The sequence below is a fragment of the Neofelis nebulosa genome, chromosome 13 (assembly GCF_028018385.1).
Source record: "Neofelis nebulosa isolate mNeoNeb1 chromosome 13, mNeoNeb1.pri, whole genome shotgun sequence".
Taxonomy (NCBI): domain Eukaryota; kingdom Metazoa; phylum Chordata; class Mammalia; order Carnivora; family Felidae; genus Neofelis; species Neofelis nebulosa.
In genome coordinates this window covers 48,147,823-48,166,488 of record NC_080794.1, presented here as the reverse complement: position 1 = coordinate 48,166,488, position 18,666 = coordinate 48,147,823, and positions in this window count along the sequence as shown.

Here is an 18,666-nt window from a genome sequence, read left to right as displayed (position 1 = left end):
GAAGGTTCAGGGAAACAGTCAATGACCGTTACATTTTCAATGGGTGTGTAAATTAAGGAAGCCTTTTGTGGTAGGTGAGTAGCAGCATCTAAACATTAACTGTGCATATTCTTTAAGCAATTCTATGCATAAATTTTTATTTTTTTAAATATATTAATACTCTCTAGCTCCATCCACATTGTTGCAAATGGCAGGATTTCATTCTTTTTGATGGCTCAGTAATATTCCACTATATATATATATATATATATATATATATATATACACACACACACACACACACACACACACACACACCCCACATCCTCTTTATCCATTCATCAGTGTATGGACATTTGGGAGCTGGAGTATATTATGCTAAGTGAAATAAGTCAGTCAGAGAAAGACAAATACCGTATGATTTCACTCATAGGTGGAATTTAAGAAACAAAACAGATTTACATATGGGGGGGTTGGAGAGAGAAGGAAACAAACCAGAAGAGACTCTTAATGATAGAGAACAAATAGGATTGTTGGAGGGAGGTGGTTGGGGGATGGGCTAGATGGGTGATGGATATTAAGGAGAGCACTTGTTATGATGAACACTGGGTGTTGTAAGTGATGAATCAATGAATTCTACACTTGAAACCAATATTGCACTGCATGTTAACTAACTAGAATTTAAACAAAAAATTGAAAAGAAAAATAATCCATAATCTCAACTATATACGGGCAATAGTATTCTTTTCAGCATTGTTAGAAACAATCATAGTGTTTCTTAATTTTTTTTAACGTTCATTTAATTTTGAGAGAGAGAGAGACAGAGTGTGAGCAGGGAAGGGGCAGAGAGAGAGGGAGACACAGAATCCCAAAGCAGGCTCCAAGCTCTGAGCTGTCAGCACAAAGCCCAACGCAGGGCTTGAACTCATGAACTGTGAGATCATGTTCTGAGCCGAAGTCAGATGCTTAACTGACTGAGCCCTCCAGGCACCCCAAAACAATCTTAGTTTTAGGGACTGTTTAAACAAAAGATGGTACAAGTATATTATGGAATACTCCTTAGCAAGGACTCTGGATCTCAGCATTGACATTTTGGTCTGAACCTGGATATTCTGGGCTGGGTAATTCTTTGTTGTAGGAGGCTGCCTTGTGCATTGTAAGACATTTAGCAACATCTCTGGCTTCTATCCTTCCTGGCTCTCCTTCCCCACAGTTGTGACAACCAAACATGCTTCCTGACATTGCCAAATCACAGCATGTTTCCAGACACTGCCAAATCACAACATGCTTCTAGACATGGAAGCCAAAAAACATCCTGTGGGGCTGGGGCAAAATTATCCCTATTTAACAATCACTATTCCACAATATACAAAGGAGAGTGCCTAGTAAATACCAAAATGTTTTAAATAATAGGGTTCCAAATCATAATTTCACACAAGTAAAAACAGCAGGTTACAGAAAATTAGCGCACATCATTAATGTACTAAAAAGATATAGATGGGGGTGCCTGGGTGGCTCAGTCCAGTTGAGCATCCGACTTCGGCTTGGGTCATGATCTCACAGTCTGTGAGTTCAAGCCCCGTGTCGGGCTCTGTGCTCACAGCCTGGAGCCTGTTTCATATTCTGTGTCTCCCTCTCTCTCTGCCCCTCCCCTGCTCATGTTCTGTCTCTCTCTCTCTCTCTCTCTGTCAAAAATAAATAAACATGAAAAAAAATCTTTTTAAAGATATAGATGAACATATATAGGAAGATTTATACAAATTTCCTGTGGCCAATGGTTTCCTCTGAGTGGAGAATGGGAGTTTGGTAGCTTTTTCTTTTTCTTTTTCTTTATTTTTTTTAATGCTTTGATGCATCTACCTAAAGGAAGTTAGAAATTGCATTCTATTACAAGTAACAGAGTCCTGAAAATAGTGATTTGACCAAGTCCAAAGAACGACGGTCTAGGGCTAGGATGGCAGGCCCACTATGTCTCCCAAGAGCAAGGTCCCATATTTGATCTCAGGTGGCCTTTTGTGTCTATCACCTAGAGCTCATGGGATGGCTTCTCCACTTTGAGCACCAAGTCCTCCTTCCAGGAAGGGGAAGGACAGCCAGGGGACAGGTAAACTGAGCTCATCCTCTCCAATTACATGTCAGTGACTGAAACTATGTCACAAAGCCACATCCATCTACAAGGAATCTGTTTTTATAAGCTGACACATTACCACCTTGAAGACAGTCAATGGTAGGCAGCTAACAATACTGCCATACGTAAAATGCTTTCAAAATAAAGGCAAAGGGAAGGTAAAAAGGAGGGAGATAGAAAGAAGGGAGGAAAGAGGGGATGAGTATAGAAAGAAGGACAGAATGGACACAAAGCTTGAAAACAACAGGCTTGAATCTGAATCCTGCTGTTATGACCTCTATGCTTTTTGATGGAAAGCAAATTAATTTCTTTGGGGCTGCTTTCCCAATTATAAAATGCCTAATTTACAAAATGGCTAGGATTAAATGAGATCATTTAAGTCATATTCTTAGGTGAGTGCATACAGTAGGTGCTAGCAGTAGTAAAGTGGATTTTCTTCTTAGAATGCCTACAGCCTACTAAATACGAAAACATTCAAGTGCGGATATATGGTTCTTTAATTGTTCTGTGGACATCATGTTGTATCCTAAGGAGAGTTTCTTCTCTTCAAGGGCATGGACTTTGGGATCCTGTGGGATTTCATAAAAGGTATGGGTATCTTTTAGACCACATCCACCCTCACTGGACACCATGTATCTTCTGCCTTGGACACTGGGAAAGGCTGATGATACAGTGACTCTACACAGACATAAGGATGGATCTTCGAAGTGAGGTCCAAGAATTAATATTGTGGAAGTAAGTCCCCCACAACATAAACAGGCTAAATCTGCAGCACTTGGATTGGTTATGAGGCACTCAACATGGTAAAGGACAAAGGGGGGCTCAGAAAGGAACAGAGAGAACCATGTATCTTGCATGGTAGAAATTTTGCTGAGTGGAGATTGTGTGTGTATGTCATGGGTAATTATGGAGGGGACTGGAAACCATCTCTGTACACATAGCACACACACACACACACACACACACCTGTAAAAATACCAAGGCCAGAAGAATTCCACTGATTGCTTCCTCCTTTTAGACTGTCCACTTCAATTCCCACCCTGAACACAGCCCACGTCTTCACCCCCTCCCTTCACAAAGCATGCTCTCCTTCTGGACTTCCCAGTCTCTGAGAAGGCTGTCTCCATTTTCCCTGCTCTTGGGTTCACAAGCTCTTGAATCTCCTTTAACTCTCCAATCATAAAATCACCTGCCAGTCTTGCCTTTCACAGGTGATTCTTCTTTGCATTTTCAGTGCCATCACCTTAAGCTCTGTGGGGTACTTACCCAATCTTCTTACAGTTCACATTCCATCTCTACCTCCATGTCACCATGCAAAACTTTGTCCATCAACTTCTGCATCGCAGTTCTCTTATCACATAGCGCAGCATTACCCTGGTTTCCTAGGCAAGTAAACTGAGGTACAGAGAAGTGAAAGACTTTGACCAAGATCACATGGCTTGTAAATTTCAGAGAGAGAACTTGGTGTCTCTAGCTCCAAAGCCACTTTTTCTCACAGTATCACACTATCTCTCAGGCATCAGGGAAACCTCCCCGTGCTCCTGGAAGGTGGTTGACTTTCTGCCTCTCTCAGCAGCCTGTGTCCAAGCTGCTGACAACCAAGCCCTGTACTGCAATCCCTGCTGGAAGTTGTAGTGAAGACAACTTCAGGTCAGAATGCTATTTACTGGGCAATGGAGTCAAGGAGGGATGAGTGCCAGGGCCTGTGACTTCTGTGTTTTAATATTCACTTAACTTTGTGGAGAGTAATTATATTCCACTCATTCTACACCAGCTGGTATTTACTTCATCCTCCATCAGGCATCAACAGACCATGGGGCTGCAAGACAGAAATATTACTCTGGTGAGCATAAATATTTCATTTTTCACACCACAAATGCGTTGATGATTTATTAATTAGCCTAAAGGCTGCTGCCTCTGCAGAGCTGAAAACGAAGTCTTTCTGCTCTGTGGATTGGGCCTGTCTGGGGCACAGTGCCCGTGGGTGATGCTCAGCCGGGAACATGGCCCAAGTTTGGCAAACAGCCTCTGGAATGTCCAATCCAAACTTCACAGACCCAGCCGTGGCTTGTGACTGCTCACAGAAGCCTCACAGAGAACTTCTTCAGCCTCAAAAAAAAAAAAAAAAAAAAAATTTATCTCTGCTTTTCCAGAAAATGTAGCTGGGACCAGAGCCAACTGGTCTACCTACCAGCTGGCTACTGAGATGAGGCTGCTAACCCGCTCAGGGGTCAGTAACTGCCTTTGACCCAGCTTTTGAAGCTACTTGACCTATGAGAGTTGGATATTCAGAAGAACCAATGGCACCTCCCCTTGAAATTTATCCATGAATGTTGGGTCAATGGCAGGGCTCAGGGCCCTCTCTATTTATTACTGGCCAAACACTGTGAGAGGAATAATTATCTTAGGGGTGAAGCACTCATGTGACCCTAAGCAACTCCCTGAGCTCTCTGAAGAGACCCTCATCTTGGTTCTGATTAAGATATAAATTGTTTAAAGGGAGAGTAAAAATGGAGACCAAAATATCGGCTTTGTTGTTGATGCAGCTAAATTAGAGGACAAACTGGATATTGGGTCAAGTGGTCTGCAAACTCCACACATTTTCCTAGAGCTGGGACTCAGAAGGAGGGGAGGATGAAATTTTGCAATGTCTGGAGACATTTTAGGTGAGTACAACTGTGGGGATGCTACAAGCATTAGTGGGTACAGCTAAGGGATGCTGTTAAATGTCCTACAATATGCAGTAGAGCTCTTAAACCATACTCTGCCATAAACAGAGAATCATCTGGCCCAAAACATCAATAGTGCCAAGTCTGAGAAACCTTGGTCTACACTTGGGAGCAGCATATCTGAGGTAAACATGAATGTGTAAAGTAGACACATTTGAACATGTCGCTGACGCTGTCTCCCTCTGTTCCTGGGTAAGAAAGAAGAACAAAAACCCATACCTCGTGCTTAGAATATTTGATAGATTGTATATTGAGTAGATTATCAATTGAGAAATGTGGACTGGTGATTGTCATCCCCTTCCCAAGTAACTCATTCCACCTTAATAGGTATGAGTAAAAGGTGGGATAGTAGACCAAGAGCATCCTTGGGGAAAATTCCTTCAAAGACACCATGAGTGAAAGACAGACTCTCCCTTATAACAGTATACATTCTCAGACTTAGCCAGACATACAGATGAACGTCAAACACTAGCAAGTGATCAAGGTAACAATTAGGAATACATCCTGCCCCATCCCTTAATTTAATCTCAACATGATGTCATTTGGTGCCCAGCCTCTAATCCCTGGCTTCCTCACCTGACTTGGATATCTGTCCTTGGCTCCATGGACTTGTCCAAAACTTTTTTCCACTCATTACTCCTTCTAGGGTTTATTATCACTTTTCTGACTCCTCCTGTCTGACTGAGCCCATACTCTGGCCCCTGGCTAGTGACAGCTAGGTAAAAGGTAAGAAAGTCATACATAGAAGGTCCCTGGGTTGCACCTTTCCATGTTTCCTACTGACCTTTCTCAAATATCTTTCAATATAGGAACTACCATGACAATTTTACTTAAGAGCAAGTTGAAGTCAAAAGGAAATAGCAGTTCTTGGAACACACCAGGAATACAACAAACATCGTATAGATGTGGATAAACTACTGACTGAATGAGTCAGCTAACAGTTGGCAGAAGCAGAATGAGGAAGATGATCTGCATTATCTCTAGGTCTGGCTTCCCTACAAAATGCGCGCGGCCTCCTGACTCTCCCCCTTAGCACTTCTGTCTCTTGTCCTAGGGCATATGACCCTTCTCCAGAAACTTTACTTTATAGCGCATGTCTTTCTATCTATGGTATCTCTAAGCGATCATTCTGTGTCCATGACTATGAAGTTTTCCAAACCCAAAATGATGAATTTCAGAAATGCAAAATTCGAATATTTTGAGTCAGGAAATTCCTGTAATCTCTCACATCTTACATATCTAGCACTATATACATATAATCTATAGAGAGGCAATGTACATACCATTTTTAAAATTCATTAATTCAAGAAACAGATGTTGGGGAAACAACATAGGGTTTTGGGGGAGTTTGGAATAGTGATTATGAGTGAAAGGTCTAGAGGTACCTGGGTGGCTCAGTCGGTTAAGTGCCTGACTCTTAATTTTGGCTCAGGTCATGATCTCATGGTTCATGAGATCAAGCCCCACATTGGGTTCCGTGCTGACAGAGAATCCCTGCTTGGGATTCTCTTTCTCTCTCTTTATGTCTCCTCTCTCTCTCTGCCTATCCCCCACTTTAAATAAACATTAAAAAAAAAGAATGAAAGCTCCAGAGTCAAACTGCTTGGGATCAAATACCACTTCACCATGCATTTTTTAATGACTTGGAACATTTTTATTAACTTCTCTAGGCCTTATCTTGTCATATGTAAATGGAATAATAATAATAGCACTTACGTCACAATTATGCTGTGGAAATTAACTGGGGAAATTGTTATATTCTCTGTCACATTGGCATTGTTCAGTCATATACTAGCCATTTGCATTGTCTTACACAGAATGAGTGTCTAATTTATTCAACAACGTTCCTGACATTAATATAAAATAGCAAGCATTGGGTGTTTACTCTGTTTCAAGACTCTCCAGGAGCACATGGGTGGCTCAGTTGGTTAAGCGTCTGACTTCGGCTCAGGTCATGATCTCATAGTTTGCAAGTTCGTGCCCTGCATCAGGCTCTCTGCTGTCAGCACAGAGCCCGCTTCCAATCTTCTGTCACCCTCTCTCTCTTCCCTGCTTGCACGCATGTTCCCTTTCTCTTTCTTTCAAAAAAAAAAAAATTAAACAAAAAGGCTCTCCAAGTATTATACTAAGTGAAATAAGTCAGGCAGAAAAGGACAGATACCATATGTTTTCACTCATATGTGGATCCTGAGAAACTTAACAGAAGACCAGGGGAGAGAGGAAGGGGGGAACTTACAGAGAGAGAAGGAGGCAAACCATAAGAGACTCTTAAATACTGAGAACAAACTGAGGGTTGATGGGGGGTGGGGGAGAGGGGAAAGTGGGTGATGGGCATTGAGGAGGGCACCTGTTGGGATGAGCACTGGGTGTTGTATGGAAACCAATTTGACAATAAATTATGTATATATATATATAGAGAGAGAGAGAGACAGAGACAGAGACAGAGACAGAGAGACAGAGACTCCAGTACTTTATCTGCTTTCTAATTAATGAGCCTGTCATACTCAGGAGTGGCATTCATCAGTATCCCTGTTGTGCAGATGAAGAAGGCAAGGCAGAGGCTGAGAATGCACAATTTCCTCAAGACAGCATGGTCAGTACATAGCACAGAGAGGATAAGACTTCAGGTTGGCTCTAAATCTGCCTTTGCTAACCACTACCCTACACCATGCCAGGGGATGGGCACGAGACAATGAAGGACAACACTGGGTGATGTGTGACTAAGACACTCACGGGTCACTGAATAGAGACAACGGCCACCTTGGGCAAAAGGGGAGATTTCCCAAAAGATGCAATGTTCAGTTAAGGTTTGATAAATGAGAGCCACTGGAGAGGGGTCCTCGTGGGTTTCCTTTCACAAAAGTACAAGAACATCAGAGACACAGGGACAGTTTGGTCTTGCTATCTGGAGCATGGATTGTGAAAAATCAGCAAGAACGAAGAGGGGCTGGTAAGGTAGGCACAGTCCAAGTCATAAGAGACCTAGACATTGTGTAAGCATCTTACTTTTTCCAGAAGGTAGTAGCAGAAGGCCATATGCACATTTGTGACTTAGAGAGACTCTTCTAAGCCTTAGTTGGGTCAACAGGTCACGGGGTGAGACTGAAAGAAGTTCCTGCGATAAGGCCTGAACCAAGACAGAAGTGATGGGCAGTGGACAGACAAGAGAGATATATAGGGGGTGAAAACCCCTTCATGTTTGAGTAAAGATAATTTGAAAAACAAAATCTCTATAGAAAAAGGGGGCGATTCTTAATGAACCTAGAGCCCAGTAATAGCAAAGTCCTAGCACAAGGGCCCAGCCACCAATGGGCCAGGTCGCATGAAGCTGGAAGAAAAGATGTCCCCACTGGTGGCAGCAGCATCCATTCACCAGGCATCAGAAAGCCTCTCTTGCTACCAGTGGCCCTGTCCAAAGAGTTCTCAGGCTAGAGCCACAGCCCTCAAGGCTAATAACCAGAGCCTTTACATTAGCCTATGTAGCATGAGAGGCATGGACTGAATTAAACTAAATGAGCAATTCCTAATTCTCATTTTAGTAAAGAAAACCATATAATAAAATAGGCATTATTCAAAATGATTAACACGAACAACTTCCCATGAAATAATTTAACCCATTTTGATTTAGGGCATCTGTAAACCTTCCATAAAACTAGTATCAACATATGGATAGTTTTCATTATTATTAATAAGAATCTATTAGGCAACTTGTATTGAAAAATGCTTCATGCATCAGATATTGAAATAGACAGTATTCTCAGAGATGGCCACCAAAGCCTGTACAAACAGGTGCAGCATCAATGAAGACTGTGGGACGACCAGTTTCCTACCACACAGGAAAAAGACTTTGCAGGCCACAGGTATTTTAAAGGGAAATTCATGGAGATCAGACTTAGCGAAACCATTTCCTGAGGGAAAAGTCAAAGGGCGTTTGTGGACCCTGGGAGTAGCTGAAAATTCAGTCTCCAGGTCAATTTACTTATATTGGTTCTTCTAAATTCTAATAATTTGTTAAATGAGACATTCATTTGAAATGCCTGTGCATCAAATCTATTTCTTATGTGATAGGCTGATTTTAAAACAGTTAATGAGAATTTCCTTTCTTGTAGTCCCTTAGATGTATTTTTTTTCAACTAGCCTATTTTTAAACATTTCAAACCAAAAGCAAATTTCAATGTAATAATCAAAAGTGCAGATATTTAGAGAAAGTAAAATAAACATACGAGACGTGGCATTATCTTTCAATGATGAGGAAAACAACAATTATCTCAGAACACACATTTGTCTTACTTTCTGTTGAACCTTGAGGAGAATGAATAATCAGGACGTGAAGAGGAAAGAAATGGGCTGAATCACTATGCTTCCTTCCTTAGGAAGGCTGTAAACAGGGATTTGCTCAGAGGTTCACATAACCCAAAAAGATGAATTCCTGATAGCTGAGCACTTAAATATTTTAAAAATAAAACAATAGATCTCTAAAATATAGAAAGGTGTACTTCTTCAACTTCTGTATGGAGGATCTTTGAAGCCACAATTCAACAGAAGAGATGACAAAGAGAAAGAAAGCAATTTTGACTACTTCGAAATAAATATCACATGTAAAATAAAAACTTGAAATGCCAATAATAATCTGGAAAATATTAATATTAAATTAAAATTAAAAAAATTAAAATTTAAAATTAAATTTCACAATATATTTCTCATGAAAAAAATCCCAAAGTTGATTTTGCAGGGTATCCAGCAATATCAGTGATGAGCATAAGATAGCATTAAGTGAAGAGAGGGCTTAAATAGGTATGTATTCAGCGAGGTCTTAAGTACATACTAGCATTCTTGGCACATGAGTTATCAAGCAAATTGCTGCATAAAAAACAAAAGCTTAGGTATTTATATTTTGGATAGTCTAAGAAGTAGATGGCTGGATGAATCTAACTGCTGAAAACTAGCCAAAGTTCTTGGTGAATATAGCAAAAATTCCTTTTACATTTATCAATGATATTGACTTAAAAATTTAAAAAAAACTCAAGTTTGATAGAAAAAATGGCAAATCTGCTCTGAAACAAAGAAAATGCAAAGTAAACATAAAAGAATTTCATTATATAAAGTTCCAGGGTGGCTCCTGGGTGGCTCAGTCAGTAAAGCATCCAACTTCGGTTCAGGTCATCATCTCATAGTTCGTGAATTAGAATCCCGGTGTGGGACTCTGTGCTGACAGCTCAGAGCCTGAAGCCTGCTTCAGATTCTGTGTCTTCCTCTCTCTCTGCCCCTCCCCCACTCACACTCGGTCTCTGTCAAAAATAAAATAAAACATTAAAAAAAAATTAAAGTTTCAGGGAATGAGTTTTCTTGATTAAAGTTGAAAACAAAAGACATCTTACCATTTGTGACAACATGGATGGACCTAGAGGGTGTTATGCTAATTGAAATAAATCAGACTGAGAAAGACAAATACCATATGATTTCAATCATATGTGGAATCTAAAAAGCAAAACAAATGAAAAAACAAATAAACAAAAAGCAGAATCAGACTCATAAATACAGAGAACAAACTGATGTTTGCCAGAGGGAAGGAGGGTGCGGTGATGGGCAAACTGGGGGTGGAGGGGAGTGAGAGATACAAGCTTCCAGTTACGGAATGAATAATTCATGGGAATAAAAGGCACAGCATAGGGAATATAGTCAATGATATTGTAATAAGGTTGTATGATGACAGACGGTAGATACACTCATAATGAATGTAGCATAACATATAGAGATGTTAAATCACCATGTTGCACACCCAAAACTAATAGAACACTGTGTGTCAACTATACTCAAATTTTAAAAACTGAAAAAACACTGATAGCTAATCCTTTAAAAAATGGTAAAGTAAAAACAAAGATACCATGAGTGAAGAGGAAAAGAAACAACATAGCCAAATCAGATCTGCAAAATGTCCACTATTGGGATTATCAATTAAAAATATAAGCTCAAAAAGGGAGAAAAAAATGAAACCATGATTAAAGAACAAGAAAATATAACTAAAATAGATTTCTCAAATGATCAAATTGAAATTCTAGAAGTGGAACACTATTAGTAATTAAAATTAAAAATGTAATATCTCAGTTCTACAGCTAATTCAACAAAGCTGAAGAGTCAAATAATTAAAGGGCAGGTTCAAACAAAATTATAAGGAATGCAGAGCAATAACAAAGACACAGACATTTGGGGAGAAATTGAATCCACATACAAAATTAAAAGGTCTAATATAAGATCCATTGGAGTTCTAGAGAAAATTAGAGAATTTATTTGAAAGGATAGCCACAGTAGTCAAGACAGTGTGATATTGGTGTAAAGATAGACAAAAAGTCAAGGAATAGACCCACACAAATATGGACAAGTGATTTTTTAAATTTAAATTTTAGTTACCTTGCTGTGCAATATTGGTTTCGGGGGTAGAATTCAGTGATTCTGAATTCTGATTCATGAATTCTGATTCTGATTCATACAACACCCAGTGCTCATCGCAACAGGTGTCCTCCTTAATCCCCATCACCCATCTAGCCCACCTTCCACCCACCGCCCTCCATCAACCCACAGTGTGGTCTCTATCATTAAAAGTCTCTCATCGTTTGTTTCCCTCTCTTCTCTCCCCACCTTCTCATATGTTCATCTGTTTCTGGACAATTGATTTTTGATAATGATGCAAAGGCAATTTAATGGAGAAAGGATAGTCTTTTTGAAAAATAGTGGTGGAGGGCGCCTGGGTGGCTCAGTCGGTTAAGCGGCCGACTTCGGCTCAGGTCATGATCTCGCGGTCTGTGAGTTCGAGCCCTGCATCGGGCTCTGTGCTGACAGCTCAGAGCCTGGAGCCTGTTTCAATTCTGTGTCTCCCTCTCTCTGACCCTCCCCCGTTCATGCTCTGTCTCTCTCTGTGTCAAAAATAAATAAACGTTAAAAAAATTAAAAGAAAAAGAAAAATAGTGGTGGACCAACTGGATAATCATATGCAAGAAAAATAAGAATAAGAATAAAGAACTTTGGTCCATACCTCCCACTGCATACAAAAATAAAATGGATCATAGATGTATAATTTAAAACATGAAACTGTAAATTTTCTAGAAAGAAAATACTGGAACTAATCTTTGTGACTTAGGTTAGATGAAAGTATCTTAAATAGAATACTGTTATGGATTTAATTGTGCTTCCTCCACCCATCAAAAAAAGATATGTTGAAATCTTGATCCCTAATACAGGACACTTGTTTAATAGTGTCTTTACAGTGTTAATTGAGCTAAAATGAGATCATTAAGGTGGGCCCTACTACAATATGACTGTTGTCTTTACACAAAGGAGAAGTGCGGCGGGGTGCCTGGGTGGTTTAGTTGGTTAAGGGTCTGACTTCAGCTCAGATCATGATCTCACTGTTCCGGGTGGAACCCTGCATCAGGCTCTGGGCTGGCAATGTGGAGCCTGCTTAGGATTCTCTCTCTCTCAATCTCTCTCTCTCTCTCTCTGCCCCTCTCCTGCTCATGCTCACTCTCTCTCTCTCCCTCTCAAAAACAAATAAATAAACATTAAAAAAAAAAAAAGAGGAGAAATGTGGTCACATAGACATGCAAAGAGGGAAGCCTTGGAGGGGAGACACAGAGAATGTCATGTAAAAGCAGAGGACTGTTGTGATAGAGCTATGAGCTAAGGAGTGCCAAAACCTGCCCCAGCAAACCACCAGAAGCCAAGAGAGAGGCATGGAAGTGATTCTCCTTCATATCTGTCCAAGGGAAGCAGCCCCACTGACACTTGATTGCAACCTCAAGAGTCCAGAATGATGAGACAATAAATTTCTATTATTCTCAGTCACCCAGTTTGTGGTACTTTGTTATAGAAGCCTTAGGAAACTAATACAAACACTATAAATAGGACCCATAAAATGTCTCAAAACCATGGTAAGTTGGCTGTCATCAAAATTAAGAACTTCGGCCCTTCAAAAGTATTCAACAGAATGAAGTAACAAGCACAGACTGGGAGAAAATGTATGTGATAAGTGAATCGGGTTCAGAATATATAAAGAAGTTTCAAAATTCAAAGATAAGAAAACAAACAGCCCAATAAGAAAAACTGTGAAATGTTTCAGGGGAAAGAAAAATGAATGATGGCATGTAAGCACAATGAAAAGACGCTCAGCATCATTGGTGATGGAATACCACTTCACAGCTACCAGAATGGGTAAAATTGAAGACTGGTCATACCACATGTTGGCGGGGATGTGGAGCAACGGTAAGTCTTATACACAGCTGGTGGGAATGTAGAAATGGCATATTTTGGAAAACACTTTTGCATTTTCCCAAGAAGTTAACACACACCTATTTATAATTCAGTCATCCCATCTCTAGGTATTTATCCAAGATAAATGAAAGCATATAAACAAACAAGAATTTGTATCAGAATGTTCATACACTTACTTGAAATAGCCAAAAACTGTAAAGAATCTAAATTCTTCACACCAACAGATCAATGGATTATATATATATATATACATATATATATTTATAATATATAATATATAAAAATAAATATATAAATAAATATATATTATAAACACATATTTACATATAAATATATATGTATATGTAAAATTTAAATATATATTTTTATATATAAATTTTCAATAATTGTGCTGAAAGAAGCTTGATATAAAAATTATATACTGTATGATTCCATTTATGTATGGTTCTAGAAAATACACACCAATATATAATGACAGAAACTTGATCAGTGGTTGCCTGGGGATGGGTAGGAAAGGCTGGGAGGGGGAAGGAGTATCAGAGAGCATGAGAAAATGTTTTTAGGGGGCAATGATGGATGATATCTGTTGATAGTTTTCATAAACTCATGGGTGTATATACATCTCTGAAACTTATCAAATTATATACTTACGTGAAATTTATTATATGCCAATTATACAAAAATATAATGTACCAAGTACATAATAAAATTATATAGTTTATGTGTACTTTCTTGTATGTCAGTTGTATAAAATATAATGTCAATTATACAAAATCATAATTAAATTGGACTTAACTCAAAAAAATATGAATGTTGAAAAAGTTGCAGAAACAGTGTGTTGATATACTTGTGGAATGTTATATTATTTAGAAAAAAATATCTTACATCAACTGACAAAGCTGGAAAAAAGCATACCTTCTGACCCATGCATTTGTAAATAAGTCTACCTTCTGACCCTTCTTGTTATATGTGTATATATACTGATGATACTTATAATCAATATAATATATGGATAACATATATTAGATATACATTAGATTTGTACATCTAATATATAATTAAGTAATACCCACACATTAAATAAACATTAATATTACTAGAATAAAATTTTCTTGTAGTGAATAATAATATTAATCAATAATAGAACAGACAACCAGATTCCTTTAGTTACAAAATGGAATACCTTTGGGGCACCTGGGTGGCTCAATTGGTTAAGTGTCTGGCTCTTGATTTCAGCTCAGGTCATGATCTCACAGTTCGTGAGTTTGAGCCTCATGTTCGGTTCTGCGCTGATGGCATGGAGTCTGCTTGGGATTCTGTCTCCCCCTCTCTCTGCCCCTTCCCCGCCCCTTCCCTCTCTCTCTGTCTCTGTCTCTGTCTCTCTCTCAAAATAAATAATAAACTTTAAAATAAATTATTAAAAAACAACAAAAAAACTCAAAATGAAATATTTTTCAGCAGTGAGTGTGATAACCCAAAATTACATAGTGAACTTCAGAGGGAAATAAACATATCACATATTTTATAAATGCTTGTATCAATATAATTTTAAATAAATCCAATTTCCATATAAAATAAAAATGATATTAAATAATATAACAAATACTAAACGATAAAATATTAAATAAAATTTGTAACAATGATCCTAAAAAGAGTGGAAGAAAATCTTGAATCTTGATAGTATGGGTTTTTTAAAATGATCACTAAGAAAGTTTTATTTTTATTACTTCTGTCATGCTTTCCAACTTTTATTTAATGAATATATACTATGATGATAGCGAAAGCAGTAACTTACAAATTTCTAGGTGTTAGGTTTTTGTAGTGTGTCACTGTTTGTTGACCAAGTGTTACTTCATGAGGGATTGTTTTTTTAATTTAAATTCAAACTAGTTAACATACAGTGTAGTCTTGGCTTTAGGACTAGAACCCAGTGACTTACCTCTTACATATGACACCCAATACTTATCTACAAAAGTACCCTGCTTAATGCCTGTCACCCATTTAACCCATCCCCCCACCCACCTCCCTTCCAGCAACCCTCAGCTTGTTCTCTATATTTAAGAGTCCCTTATGATTTCCCTTTCTCCCTTTTTAACTTATCTTTCCTTCCTTCCCCTAAATTCACCTGTTGTGTTTCTCAAATTCCACATATTAGTGAAATCATCTGATATCTTTTTATGACCGACTTATTTCACTTAGCATTATACACTCTAGTTCCATCCACATTGTTGCAAATGGCAAGATTTCATTCTTTTTCATCACCAAGTAGTATTCCAGTGTGTGTGTGTGTGTGTGTGTATACTATATCTTCTTTATCCATTCATCCATCGATGGACATTTGGGCTGTTTCCATAATTTGGCTATTGTTGATAGTGCTGCTATAAACATTGGGGTACATGGGCCTCTTCAAATCAGCATGTTTATATCCTTTGGATAAATACCTAGTAGTGCAATTTGTGGGTTGTAGGGTAACTTTGCTTTTAATTTTTTGAGGAACCTCCATACTGTTTTCCAGAGTAGCTGCACTAGTTTGCATTCCCACCACCAGTGCAAAAGAAGTCCCCTTCCTCTGCATCCTCACCAACATCTATTGTTTCCTGAGTTGTTAATTTTAGCCATTTCTGACAGATGTGAGGTAGTATTTCATTATGATGTAGATTGTTGAGTAAAATAGAGGAATGGAGCTAAACAATCTTCAGTCTTAGAGTCAAAAAGTACGATGCTCCATTAACATGGCCAATGGATTTAAGCTGATTTGCTTCATAGGTCCACATGGTACACAAAGTCTCTTAAAATAGTCCCTAAACAGCAAGATTTAGGCCAGGACACTGAAAGGGATGTGTTTGATGAATTGCATATGACACAATGTAAAATTCATAAATGGAAGATTTCTGAATGTAAAAACACTCAAAAGTTAGCAAAATGGATCAAAATATTTCTAAAAGAATGCAAGCACTCGTTCTAACAAGTGTGAAACTGTGTACATTCCATAAAATGCTTTGTGTAAATATGGATTTAAGGTAAATGCCAGCAGGAACATTTCCATTAACCAAATTAATTTTACTCAGATGAGTTGTAGGCAAATTTGCCTGCCCAGACAAGTGCCCGTCATGGTGACAACGACAGTAGGCTGATAGGACCCACTGCCAGCACACAGACATTTGGCAGAAAACAAGCAAATGCCTGAGTAGAAAAGGAGAAGTCACCGAAACTGGTTGTCGTGGAAGGGAGGCTAACAAGAGGAAATATTCTCAGAAAAATGCAATCAGTAGATATTCAGTTAGTGGTAGTATGTGCCAGAGGTCATGTCAGATGCAGGGGATAAAAGATCACTGAGAACCCACAGCTAAGAGAGACCAACAGAAGTAAATAATACTGTACTATTACAAGTTCAGTATCCAGGTCCATACAAAGAGCAGACAGAGCTTAGAAGAAGGAATGGGGTATCTCCCTTGGGCATTGGGAGATGGAATTGGCAAGGAAGCTGCACAGAAAGCAGTATATTTGTTCTGGACCTTAAATCCGAGTAAGATTTTTGTCAGAGAAAAAGGGAAAAACAATAATAAAGAGAGCTGAAAGGGCATGACTTGTCTGTAAATCACAAATCCTTTTTTTTTTGTTGTTTTGCTTTTTTGTTTTTTGTTTTTTTTTCCTTTGGCCAGTACGTGAGATTTAGATACGTTAGGTGAAAACTGGTAAATGTGAGTTAAAGGAGTTAGGGGCAGTTTGGGGGCTGAGAAAATGAGGCTGTAAAGCTGTCCCTGCCTCCTTTAGGTACTGGAGACTCAAGGAAGGTACTTTTGTTGTTGCTGTTGCTTTATTTGTTTATTTTCTTTTTAAAGAACTGACATGAAACATGATCATTGTTTAAAACAAAAAAGATTTTAAGAAAGGAGTAAAAATAGAGAAAGAAAAGTATTGTAATAGTCCAAATAAGCAATGATAAGGGACTGAACTGAAGCTTTGACGCTTCAGGCAGGATTATGAAGAGACTTAAGAAATCTTTTGAAAGATGAACAGTCAGGACTTGGTTCAAAATTGACTAGGGATGGTGAGAGAGAAGAAGTAACAGATAAGGATTCCAACAATTCTAATTATGACAACCCAGTGGACAGCAGTATCCTTAACCCAGATATGGAATGCAGGGGAAGAGCTGGTTTTAGGAAGTAGATAATGAGTTTCACTTTGGACATGCTGATTTGTATGTTCCTCTGGTATATCCGGGAATGCAGAAAATGGAAATAGAGATCCAGGGCTTAGAGGTGAGTTTTAAGTTACTGAAATAGATTTGAGACTCAGGAGTATGGAGCTGGTAGTTCAAGCTCTTAGAGAGGAGGAAAGATTAACGATCAAAACAGGGTACATGTACTAGGTGCTCATTGTGTGACCACTTTACATATATCCATTTGTTTAATTCCTACAACAGTCCTATAAGTTAGGTGCTGTGGTTGTTTCTCCACTATGTGGGAAACTGACTTAAAAAGAGTTTAAAAGCTTGACCAGGAATAGAGGGTGCCTGAGTGGCTCAGTCAGTTGAGCATCTGATGTCTTGATTTGGGCTCAGGTCATGATCTCACAGTTGGTGAGTTTGAGCTCTGCATTGGGCTCCGCACTGGCGGCGTGTAGCCTGCATGGGATTCTATCTCTCTCTTTCTCTCTCTCTCTCTTCCCTCAAAAATAAATAAGTAAACATAAAAAAGAGTAGTCAGAGCAGATAACTCTTCTAGAAAGGAGACACAGAAGCAACAAATTGATTGGTAAATTTTGAGGAGTTACGGTATTTTCTTTAAAGGTGTGGGGTTTTTCTGTCCCAGATGTCTGTCTAGGCTCCCATGAAAATGCAGAAGTCTGTGAAAAGGATCACAGTCTTACCACCAAGCTTGGCTGCATACACTTCAGTTGAACACAGTGGGTCACAGGGAAAGGGCTAGTATTTAGGTTGAGGGTCAGAGTCAGGCACAAGAATTCCAAAAGGTTGAAAGAAGTCTGAAGTCTCCATCAGAGACAGTGCCTGCCAGATTGAAGATCCTGAGTGTCATAATTAGAAAGAAGCATGGATGTGAACACAGGACCCCAGAGACCTTGAAACAGTGCTCACCTAGAGCTGCCTAAATGGTGGGGTCTGAGAATCCAGGTTGGGGAATGGTCTGAGGACCACATGGTTTGGGGTGTACTAGGATCCTCCAGGATAGAACACTTTTCTTACCATGAATAATATATTATTTTAAGCCTCATTATCTTAGCAGTCTTCGGAGTTTTTGTGCTTGTTTCCTCTTCACTGAATTAATATCCAGACGAATCTGTCTGTGCTAGACCATGAGAACACTGGAGTTTACGGGTTCTCAGGCAGGATTATGACAGGGGGTAGCAGCCAGGCCACGTGCACGTGTAGACAGACAAACACACAACTCATATCTCTAAAAATAGATTATTGGGAGGTCAGAGGTTGTCAAAGACTCATAAAGCCTTTATTCTCTTTTTCAGTGAACTTGAGTTTTGTGTGTAATTATTACATTTCCTCCCACCAGCCTTAACTTCATCCTGGAAAATGACAGCTGAAATCTC